Source organism: Gallus gallus, chromosome 9 (genome assembly GCF_016699485.2).
Source record: "Gallus gallus isolate bGalGal1 chromosome 9, bGalGal1.mat.broiler.GRCg7b, whole genome shotgun sequence".
Lineage (NCBI taxonomy): Eukaryota > Metazoa > Chordata > Aves > Galliformes > Phasianidae > Gallus > Gallus gallus.
The window spans coordinates 21,185,723-21,198,315 of NC_052540.1; the positions used below are offsets into that span (position 1 = coordinate 21,185,723).

Here is a 12,593-nt window from a genome sequence, read left to right on the forward strand (position 1 = left end):
AGGACTTCACAAACAGAGCTGCACACTAATAATAATAATAACAATAATAAAATCACTCTGCAGACTGCAGCTGCTCAATATAGGTCAGGTTTCCATTTTAATTTGGATCATCATCTTTCCAAGTCAAATTGACTAATAGTAGGGTACCTTATCCAAGAGCTGTGTGGTCGAATCAAGGATCAATTTAAAATGCGTTCAAAGAGATTGATTCTTCTAATTCATGGACAGTAGAAGCTTTAAGCTCTGCTAGCATAGCCCAGACGTGACCAAAGCATCACTCAGCCACAAAGACACACAGACAATACCCAACGGATGTAGATTAACTGAAATGAGTTTTTATTAACTCACCTGGAAACATGTCAGAAGTAAAACACACAGAGCTCACCTTTCATTGGGTTTTTCACTGTGTCAGTCAGGCTTACACTTCCCTGGCCACCAGGTTTCTCAGGGTGAGGTCCCCAGATCTACAGGTGCCTCTTCCCAAACACAGCTGCATCTAAAAAGGGAATGGAGTCTTCTATGAACTCAGGGGCACTCAGGATTCAGGCACTCATGCTTCTCTCTCATGTCTGGTTTCCAAATATAATGCGAAACTGTATTTTAAAATTCACATGTAGCAATGACTTGCCACACTTCTGAAATCCACTCAGCAAATAGTTGTGGAGAACTGAAAAGAGGGGTGCAAGAGCAGAATAAACACACACACAGCATGCTAATACCACCAAATGCTTAGGTAAGATTAGAGCCCTCAGAAGTGCTCCAAAATGCCTCTGTCCCATGAGTCTCATAAGAAGACAGATGTCATAAGAAATAAATACACTGAAAGACACGTAGGTGCTTATTCTCTCCCTTGATAGCCAACAGCTGTGTGCCTCTACAGGCTCTAACGGTTGCCATCCTCCTTTTCCCTCTTATTTCTCTTGTTTAGCTCTTCCATGAAAAAAAAAAAAACAGATCAAAAGAAAATGTTCAAACATTAAATATATGGATTTCCAGTGTGCTTTGATTGGAAAATGCAGTGTAGCTAAACCAGCACATGGACTACACTCGGATTCCTGAGCCATTCAATGTTCTTACGTGCCCTGCAGGTAATGAGCTTTACTCCTACTTGCTGGATTTTAGGCTGAAAATACAACCTTTCTCCAAAAGGGAAGTGGTCCTGCCTTTCGTCAGAGATTTTAGCGTCTGCATTTTTCAGTTATTTAGAACAAAGGAGAACTCAGGATAACTGTTCTGCTAAATTTACACATTCAGATTTGGGAATCTGGACAGGACTTTTCCTTTTCATTGCTACCTTTGCCACATCATTAGTTTTAACTGTCGATATTAGTAGTGCAGGCATGCAGCTCAGCACTTGCTGCTGCCTGTTTGGTCCTGCTGATGTCAACACCAGAGTTCCTCGGAGTCAAGTCAGTCTTTCTATTGCAGGCTCACATTTCTCAAAACCATCATAACTCTCAAAAATTTACTTTTAATATCTCAAAATTTCATTTCAGATTTTTACCAACACCATAATTCATCAGCTGCTTGTAGAGAAAAAAATTATCGATAATTAGAAAACTGAACATTAAAGCTCTTAGTTACTCTAGCAGAATATTGTGAGATTCCACTGCCAGTCCTCCCATATGGTAATGGTAATCTATTTCTGGATTTTTCATAAAACTCTATGGTTTGAGTGACCTCTGCATGCCACTTAACGCCAGCAAATCTGTACATTATCCAGTCTCTGGTCATGCAGACCCAGCTGCCCAGGGATTCTCAAGCCAATTAATTCTCTTATGCATTGATATAGGCAGTCTGTAAATAGTACTTTCCCATTTCCAAGAAGTAAAAAGCAAGAATAACCTAAAGGTATTGTTTAATGTCTTTCCTGAAGAACAAATTTACGTGCATTAGAAGGTCTAACAGTGATAAGGCAAAGGGGAATGGCTTTAAATTAAGGAGGAGAAATTTAGGTTAGACTTGAGGAAGAAATTCTTTACTCAGAGTGAGGTGAGGTGCTGGAACAAATGGATGACCCATCTCTGGAGGCATTCAAGGTCAGGATGAATGGGGCCACAGTCTGATCTAGTGGATAACAATTCTGTCCATGGCAATGGAGGTGAAATTAGATGATCTTTAAGGTCCATTCCAACCTATGCCATTCTGTGATTCTATGATTTTATACTATCAAATCAGTCTAAAATATGTACTGCCTTTAATTTTTTTTTTTCATAAGCAACCCCAGCTACCATGGATATCTGAATGCTCTTTTAGCTACTGAAGGAACAACAACTCATCAGCTTGTAAGCGTGAGGATATTTAGATAGGAGTTAGGGATGTATAGAAAGGATTCCTAAACAAGAGCTGGTACTTCTGTGTAGTTACCCTCTTGGCTCTAAAAGACGAGGAGCATTTCAGCTAGCATTCTGCCTGGGGCTCCTGGCACCTGGTTCCAGGAAAGCCAGCTGCTGGCTTCTGCAAAAGTATGGTAAATTCAAATATATGACCACTATTTCTTAGGGATTTTGAGTTCTTACTCTGTATCTATTTGGTTTATTCCACATGAAACAAATTCATGTTTTCCAGTATTTTCATTCTTTCCTCACAGCATCTGCCTCTTTGTTTTGATACACATTTTTGAGTGAGTTAAATATATTGTTCGGCATGAAATGCTTATTTCCAACACAATTAATGTTTGATGATACAACCAATAGTGGGTCTCTCTGGTAATGCACTTATCTGGGATTTTTTTTTCTTTGTTTATTTTTTCCACCTCAATACCATTCGCAAATTACTTATTATTATAATTAAGATAAAGCAGTGATTGCAGAAATGCCACAGAAGAAAGTGCTTCCATGAGTGTGGGCAGTGCAAATCAGATTGCATAAAACACAATGTTTGAGCACGGCAGTTAAGCAGCCAAGCTGACAGTGCCACAAGAAGCGATGTTATTTCAAATCCACAAAAGCTTTAAAAGCAACTTGAGCATCTGAAATAGATGTTAAAGACTAAAGCTCTACTACGTGGTATCTGCAAAATGGCTTAGAAAATCTGTTATCTGGGAAAGTGACTTCAATGCAGCATTGCAGCTAGGGACTGAAGAAGGAGTCTGAGGTATTTATCACAGGAATTGCTTATTTTTAACTCTTTGGTAACATATCGTATACCATCTATCAGACATAATTTCACATGGCTTTTATCTAAAGAAAATTTCTTGACATCTAAATACACTGTGTGATTAAGTAAAATCATCCAATTGCCTAAATTCTCTGAGATTGTATACCTCTTGCTGCAAATAAATGGGAGGATACAAACACAGTCACTGAAGTTGTGCCCCTACATGCAGAAACAGGAGATGTTCTGTATGTGGGGAACACACCTGTGTGTTTATAATGACTGTGAAGCCCTTGTAAAGCACCTTTCTCAGCAATTTCTTCCACCTGTTTTACCTTCTGACTTTGGCCAGGACTCTGACCTCCTGTTTCATCAGCTGGAAGTGGTTTTCTGAAAATGCATTTCTTCCCCAAGCGAGCCGTACCCGAGACTTGAGCTCCATGCATTTCCATGTCTTCTTTTTTTGTGGCATTCCTTAAATAACAGCGGTGATATTCCCCTTGTGAATATTTCAGCATAGCGGGGATTATTGTTCTGGATTTATGGCAAAACCAGGCATAGGAAGGGTCTAAGTGGGATCAGCCTCTGGAGATAAAAGAAAGCTCTCTGTAAGAGGAAAAAAAAATAAAGTAAAATAGATAAGCGCTGTGCAGTGATAGAATAGAATTTGCAGTGACTGTGCTCTTTTCAGTAGTTTTTGTTTGATGAAGCCTCTGCTTATACAATACATATCAAAATGTTCAAAATAAATCTACAGAACGGTAAGCCAAGAGTGGCTTCTAATGGCTGATATTCTACACCCCGAGAAAGTAAAATATTACCCAGCAAAACAAACAAGACAACCATTTTATGAAACAGAGCAAAGTAGTTTCCTCTAATGCAAGAATTATGGATTAAATTTCCTGGCTTGCAATACCCAGGAGGTCAGAAACGATGTTTATAATGGCACCTTCTTGCTTAAAAATCTATGAAAACAAGCAATTGGTCTGTCAGGTCCAGGCTGCATTCTGCTCTGTAACTTTCCAGTTTGACCTCTTAATCCCATCCATCTCCGAAACAAAGTTAATATCTTCCTAAATTCATTTAAATTCTCCTTCAAAGATTTTGAAATCAGTGAGTGTTTCCACTTGGTACGGGTTGTGTCTAAGTCCTCTTTATTCCAAAAATGTGGATGCATGGAGTATATAAATTCCAAATACATATCCATTTTTATGTAAAAGACAGTTTGAGTTCCCTACTTGTTTATGCTCCAAGTAAGAGAGAAGGATTGCACTGCTATTCATATTGTAGCAAAAGTGCAATCCATTGTCAAGCACAACCCATAGTGAAGCACACTAAGCATAACCTATAGTTAAAAAACAATTAATTCATTTTTAAAATGCAACAAATTAACTAACGTGTAGTTTCGTACACAGCAGCTAATACCATGAAAAGAAACGCAATATCCGCCTTAAGAGAAAAATCATAAAATGTTCTATAAATATTGCACCTTTTTAACCCAGGAACTATTGTAACTTCCATAGCATCAGCGCAGTTGGGGAATACATTCGATTTTACTGAAAAAAAAAAAAGAAAGGGAATTAAATAATGTCTGAAGAGGGAAAATAAGGGAGAGGATCTGGATTGACTTCTTTCATGAACAATGTAGAATTATAAATAACATTGACATCATTTTCTCTTTTCTTCCATTCCTTGCAGTTCCCTCTCCATTCCATATGGAAGATTTGTTGCAGGGCAGCACTAACCTTCGCCCTCTGTCCAAAGTGAATGGAAATCCCTCTCTTTCTCCAGCCTGAGCAAAAAGCCCTTTGTTTCAAATAACTTGAGCACTTGCAAAATCACCGTGCAAACCACTGGTGACAGCCAACTTTAGAGCAGAGATCATCTGCTGAACAGAACATGTACCCTAGGGCAGCAGGCCCCTAGAGGCACTCCTGATAAGCCTCTGTATGCAAGCCTCAATTAATTTGTTACCTCTCACACTAGAGCAGAGGGTGGGACAGCTCTTGTGTTCCCTTCACTTCCTCCCTGTGATGCTCTTACAGGCATGAGGCAACACATGGTGAGAGAAGGCATTTGGGGATCAGCTTCTGAAATCTCTGCTAAATACATTTACTCTTTCTCTCTACTGGTATACATTACTTTTGATGGGGAAAAGTATTTTTTAATATTATTATAAATCATATTTATTTGTTCCTCTACCTGTCGCACTCTGCTACTGCATTCAGACAGAAGCAGAGTTGCTAATTATGCACCACAATAAAGATTATAATGAATGCTATCATTAACTATTCCTTTATGTCTGATGAACTAATAAATAATTTCTTCCTCAGCCATTATAAAATCATTTTGCATAAGGACCCCTGACACACTCCTGCTAGGGCTCCACTTACAAGCCCCTCCAGGGAAGAATTTATTATGTATTTTTAACTATCTCTGGGACATGATGTACGTTTCACAACTCAAATACATGTTCACATTTTTCCCATTACCAATGGCATAATGCACAAAGGCCTTTATCTGGCTACAGGTTTGCTTATATTTTGATGTCACACGTTTGCTTTTTTCCTAAATTGAAACTAATATAACAAATCTCCTGTAAGAGAATAAGAGTATCTGCTTCCATTAAAATACTTTTTCTCCCTGCAAGAGGGAAGATAGCGCAGCTAAAGCGCTGACTGCAGTATGAAATCAATTCTATCCGCTGTGTGTAAGTAAAATGCGAAATGTAAATATGAATGCTCTTCTGCTATTATAAACATTGGATTTTTGTATGGCGAGTATTAGCTTATCTGTATTATTTCCAGAAAACTTTTTGGCAGCCGTTACAACTTGTTCCTTCAAAGAAACGAGGCGTTGCAGTACAAGTAGGGCAACTTAAATAGCAGTGTTACAAATGAATTGTGTCTGCAGCCCTAAGAGCCACTTTCCATCCTTCTTACTCAAGCCATTGCAGTCCAAGTGGCTCTCAGAACTAAGGACTGGATAAGCTAAGCAAAAAATCTGTGATGATAGTGGCAATGATTATATTTATTCACATTTGAGTAATGGGAAAGATCCCTGGTCATGCTCTAGGAAATGAAGATGCAAGGCACTGCATAACCTATGGATATTTAATTAGGCTTTACATAACCTATGGATATTTAATTAGGCTTTATCCCAAGAGCTTACACAATATCTGAAATAGCTAACAGCAGATCCTTTGCTATTCACAAGCATCATACCCAAATACCCTGTTCTCCAACATAGTTCCTAATGCTGCAGCTAGTTCATGCACATCTAGTTCCATGTTCCACGACAGAAACCAACCATTTTTAGCCAAGAAAGGTCAGGCTCCTGACACCCAGAGTTTAGAGAAGCTTGTCCATGATCATGGGAGAAACACCTACCACCTGCCTTTCTAGGAGTTCCGTGTACTACTTGCAATGCTTTCTAAGGAGAGTGTTAAGTTTTAATTACATTACTTTTATTAAATCAAACATAATCTGAGCCATGCTTTCATCAGTGACATTCCAAATGCATATGGCATTCTTCAGCTTAGGATGAGGAGGAAGGGAAGATTCTGAATATCCATTCATTATTTTAACTGTTTTACCTATAGTAAAAGCACCTCAGTCCTACTGAGGTGACTGAGAATCTGTATATTGACCCTACTACCAACATGACTGGGGAAATATGTGCCTTGTGGCAATAAGAGCACTGCTGAGAATGTGGCTCTTTGCATGCACTGGAGTGGAGCATGTGTCTCTATATATGATAGCAGCCTGCACTGAGCTGGCACCATTATACAGCAACTGAATAAAAACAAAAGCTCACAATTACAGCCCAGTGCTTTTATCACTTCCAAGAGCACTAGCAGAATACTTCAAAGAAGAAGAAAATAAGTAAAATAACCAAAAAAAAAAAAGCTGCAAAGAGCTCCTCAGTCAATGCTGTCTTTTAGAAATGCAATATTTATTCAATAAGCCTCACAAGTAAAATCAATTTAACAGCTTTTTTTTTTTTTTTAACTTCATTTCCATTACCACTCAATGTTATCTGTACCTATATTTTGTTCCTTGCCTTTCAATAATTTAACGATGCTCACTCTTGCCTTGGGCGCAAGAACCTATGGAACTTGGAGATACTTTTTATTAGAGATTCCTTGCCAGAGGCCTTTCTTAAGCTTGCAAAGGTCACGCTTCCCACTAGCCAGCTCCATTATGCAGAATTCACACTCAAACTTTTAACTATGAACCAAATGCTAAAGCTGGAAAGTGCATGAAATGTCATGAGATAACCCATAAATATAGACACCTCACTATCAGAGGACAGGAATGTGGCCATTAGGGAAGACAAGTGGAATGATGCTGGAGAACAGATCTCACAGGAGTGATTTTATCAATGTGCCACATAAAAATATTTTTGTAATAAAAAAGCAGTTGCCAAGAAAAAAAAATAATCTTACTGGACTATAGCAGATTTCATCAACATTTAAGACATTTTGCTGTCTGGTTAAGTGTTTGTCTTCCAACCAAGGATGATTCATTGAACTAAACAAGAAAGTCATACACTTGAATAGAAGGTACTTACATACTTCAAGACCCATTAGCACCCATCTCAGGGACTGGATCTGGATACTAAGTCAAGCTCTCTGACCAGCCTTGTTGAATATTTCCCTTCCCCGCTCAGGAGCACCAGAGGCTGAGAGTGAAAAGTTGAGTTCTTGTGAGGATTAAAATCTCCTTCACAATTTGAGTGTATTAAGTGTCAGTGCTATTTGGCAGACGTGCATCAATTCCGGGAAAAAAAAAAGTCAACAGTTCTACAAGGAATCAAAACATTTTGATCTTTGGCGAGTGCTTCTATATCTGGACATTATGTGTCTAATCATTACTTCTGTCATGCTTTCACAGTATTTTGGATATTTGTTCAAAGTACTGCTATCATTGCACTACACTGTCTCATTACTGCATCACAATGCTGAACTGAGATCCCTGCAGCAACTCACACTGCAAATGAATTCTGCATCAAGAAACTTCTCTCTGAGCCCAAATATACGGGTTTTGGATTCTCATATTTGATCAGTAGGTATCATTCTTCTTTCACAGCTACGTCACCACAAATTGGCCCATTTTTTCTAAGCTCAAATGTAGCTCAGGCCTAATGAACAACCTTAGAGTGGCAAACATATGGCATATAGTTATATATATATTCTCAATGGGAAAACTGGACAGTCCAATTCTTTGAGAGCTATGTCTATTAGCAAGACAACCAAACATAGCTGTGTCTAAGCACTTAGCTTTAGGAAATCATTTTGGGCTTTTTTTTTTTGCCCATGCATGATGGAGCGCTCAGATAAAGTTTCTGCTCTACTTGGCAGCATTCTGTGGATTACTTTTTAGCCTTTACAAAATAATTTAAATTAAAATGCTACTAGTCAAGCTTCTATAGCATAAATTAGTGCCTTACTACATGTCTCAAAATAAGATAACTATATTCAGAAAGTGAAATGATCACTAACCTTTATTAGTGGAACACTGAAAGAAGAAAAAAATTGGGAAAAAAATCTTTTTTTATAGGAAAACTGTTTTGTTTGTCACTTTCCTACTTTGAAGTGTAGCAAAGCATCAAAAATGAACTTGTCCTTAATAACGGTGAAGTTTAGATAAATCAATAATTCAGATTACATCTTGTTGATAGTACAATGATGTCTGACTTTAGATGTTGGAGCAGAGTCCTCTCAGCTGTTGTCAGCCATCCCTAAAGGCAGGAGGGAAGGAAGAATGTGGAAGATGGGTCTCCCCAAGGAATGCCAATTACATATGGGAACTTAGAGTTTCTGGTCCCTCACATGGCAGAAAAGAGAAGAAAAGCCAGGAGCAGAGAAACTTTGCCTCTGATGACTTTCAGAGGATTTTCATGAAACAACGAGCATGACTTTCTTTTAATATCACATCATCTGTTCTTTACAAGATCAGATTTTTAAATGCCTTTAATGATGCAAATAAGTGCTGGTAAGAATTGCTGAGGCTCCACTGAAGTCAATGGGGCTCTGCCAATTACACTAGTGGAACAGCAGCCTCTTTGGGAAGCAAATGCCATGAAATCAGTAGAGCCTACCAGCTAAGAGTGCTTCTGGGGAAATTACAGGAACATCTTGTCCGTAAATTATTAATAAACAATAAGTACCTGAATTATTCGCCCAAACAAATCATATATACATTAAGAAATAGTTTCTGTAACAAGGTTTAAATAGAATACTTTATGATTAAAAGGAGTTTAATTAACGAGTAAAATTACCTAATAGAAAGCAAGTACTTTCTAGTTATTAGGCAGTGCTTGCAGTAGCACAATTCTGATTATTGTGCACATCCACTGTGTATGGAGGAACTGCACAGTCCAAGTCTAGATTTTGATAGCAGTAATCTTAAATTTTAATTTAAAAAGTTCGTATTCCACTGAAAAATAAAAATAGGTTACAGGAAGTGACATGGGAATAGAGTGATTAAACTCTTCTCTACATAAATCATTAAAAATGTCCTGTGGATTAGAAAAGTGGTTAAGGTAAACAAAAAGTATACACTTATGTGACCTGAATCATCACCATATAGTGGAAATGAATAGTTGAATGAATGGAGAAACACTAATAATTATTAGAAGTAAATATATATATATATTAAATTTAAGTTTCTAATTAAGGTGTATTTTTATATGTTAATGTATTACTGCTACCCATTTAAGATTTTCATTTTTATATTAGAACACTTACGTCTTCTGTAAATGGAAATAGTAAGAGAATGCTCCAATATTTCAGGGCTACACCATAAGAAATTCTGTTATGATAGCTGTAGGATTACACACCGGACCACTAACATCTTTCAAGCTATGGAAACAGCTCTTGTTTTGTTTTTCAGTCCAACCTCTTATCACCAAGATTTCAACTCTTGAAAATTCAACAAAACAAATGCACAGACAGGAAAATAAACAAAACAAGACAAAAACAGATAAACAAACAGACAAATTGAGTCTTGAGACAGAAAGACATCTTCCAATTACTTTCACCATAGCATGTGAGAAATACATATAATTAGGTTTTCCTCTCATCCATCCTTCTGTAAGAGTTACAGCTTTGTGGGATTACATAAACAACAGTCATTGTTTACAGTTTGCATTGCTATAAAAGATTTTTTAACGAAGATGAAGATTAGCACTGCCATGCTCTGCTCTCATTACAGACATATTTGGAGCGCACAGGGGAGACGGAAGCGCTGTAAGGCACCAACAGGATGGCTTAGCTCCATTTCACACCACTTAATCACAGATTACAAATAGCAGGGGACAAGAAATAACTCTTTTCCTACTCCTAAACATTATGGTATTTGTTTCTAAGCATGTTTTTTCTTTGGAGGACATAGCTAATTTAACATGCTTATTAAGACAAAGGGATGAGTTTTATCCTATTTTTAATTGGGTTATATCAAACTTTGATGGGAGTTATGTGTTCATGGGTTTTTACTACAGAACAATTAATTAAATTTACCATTTCCATCCTGTTACTGATTTCACTAAGCTTTATTAATATCAGCAACCGTACGTACAAAATCACAGAATCACAGAATGCCTTGGATTGGAAGGGACCTCAAAGATCATCAAGCTCCTCCAAGCTGCCTCAGGTAGGGCCACCAAACTCCACATTTAATACTATACCAGGCTGCCCAGGGCCCCATCCAGCCTGGTCTTGAACACCTCCAGGGACGGGGCATCCACAATTTCTCTGGGCAGCTGTTCCAGCACCTCACCACTCTCATAGTAAAGAACTTCCTCCTGACATTCAACCTAACCTAACCTTTCTCTGCTTCACGGACCATGGTCCATGAAGAGTAAATATTAGAGATATATAGTTCTACTTCCCATTAAATATCTGTAGTACTGGCTGAATGCAAGCATTCGGAATCACAACAGAGGGACAACATGGTGCTGCAGGCTCTGGCATTATCCAACACAGCCCCATGGTGCAGGGGCAAATTCAGAGCCTGTTGGGAGCCATCGAAGAGGCATAAAACTACTTGCCAATTGTATACACAAAGGAAGTCCATTAATCCTAAAAATATACGTCTAGTATGTCCTCTTCTGATCTTCGTTTGGGATACATGAAAATGTAACTGCATTTGACACAAACTAATGAGTTCCAGCAGCTCTTCTGTTCAGTTTAAATGTTCTTAGCTCTTTACAGATTTTACAGTGCCTTAATACAAAATTTACTTTAGCATTTGGTGAAGATTTTAGCTGCTAACATTTGAGTTTAGTCAGGTTGTGAAGTCTTAGGAACACATGCAGTATCTTGTGAATGCTGATGAATGGATTTTAGATCAGAATAATAAGGATTTGGAAAATAATAACATTCTGTTTGATAAAAGATAGTATTAAATAATCAGTGATTGGCTTCTTCAGTGTGCATGCTTGCTGGAAATAGTTTTCCTGATTTATTTTTGATGATCTAACCAAACTCCCTTTAGAGCCAGAGGAAAATTTCACCTTTATTTTAAAGTCTTAAACAATAGTTAGAGAGATTCTCTTATTTTCCTAACATAAGTGGTCTACTTCCCTTTTAAACCTTGAGTTTTTCCTTCACATTCATTCCTATTAAACAAACGTGTAATCTTAACCTACAGAAATTGGAAAGAAAGTAAGAACTTTACTAGCCATCATTATCAAATACATAACAGTGGTTTGACATCAAACTTCAAAGAAAATAATAAATTAAAATGTCCATTCACAGTGTTGTGTTTTAAAACAAGAGCATAAAATGTTGTTTCCTGCAAAACCAAAGCTATGTATAAGGAATAGTATTTAAATAAATAGTAGGATGCACACTTCATTCATTTTCATTTGAATGGGGATAATTCCTACTAGTTTTAAAAAAACCCAATGATATAAATGTCACTTCACTGAGAAATGATTTCTGATCTCTGGTATAATCTAACTGTAAGTCCTAATCAGAGAGGATTATTACTGCAAATGGAAAGGGGCTGGGGTTTGTGATATCCAACCATCAGTGTTTAATGCCACATCTAAAAATATGATTAGATCTGAAAGCATAAAATACTGATAAGCCACCTCCTTCCATGTCTACATTCTTCGCAATACACACAAGCTTGAAGAGACACAATTTTGCAATCAAGACCAATATTCAATCATTCAGATCAATATATTAAATGGGATGCTCATAGTTTACTCTTTATGAACAATAACATTTGCTTTAAGATTTCTGCATTTTAGCTATTCAGGAATCCTAGGAAATCCTAGGCTATTAAGATTTCATTTTTTAATATTATATAATTAGATATTACGTTCTAATTAACCAACAATGCTAATGCCCAACGGTGGTGAATTACTACAGGAGAACCATGCAACTTTCACTAATTAAACACTGAGAAACAGATGCAAGATTAAACAGTGTATTTAAAATCTAAGGAAAGCATGGAAATTTCAAGTGAAAAAGAACACTGAGAATG

At 37.3% G+C, this 12,593-nt stretch overlaps 1 long non-coding RNA gene across 1 annotated transcript; it reads right to left on the bottom strand.

Moving 5' to 3' along the window:
* Positions 1–263: 263 nt before the first annotated feature.
* On the bottom strand, positions 264–7,796 carry LOC112533027. Its single transcript, XR_003076785.3, has 4 exons — positions 7,669–7,796; positions 4,586–4,652; positions 3,432–3,702; positions 264–496 (listed from the first exon to the last, which is right to left on the bottom strand). It is a non-coding gene; the product is annotated as an uncharacterized LOC112533027 (long non-coding RNA).
* Positions 7,797–12,593: the final 4,797 nt, after the last annotated feature.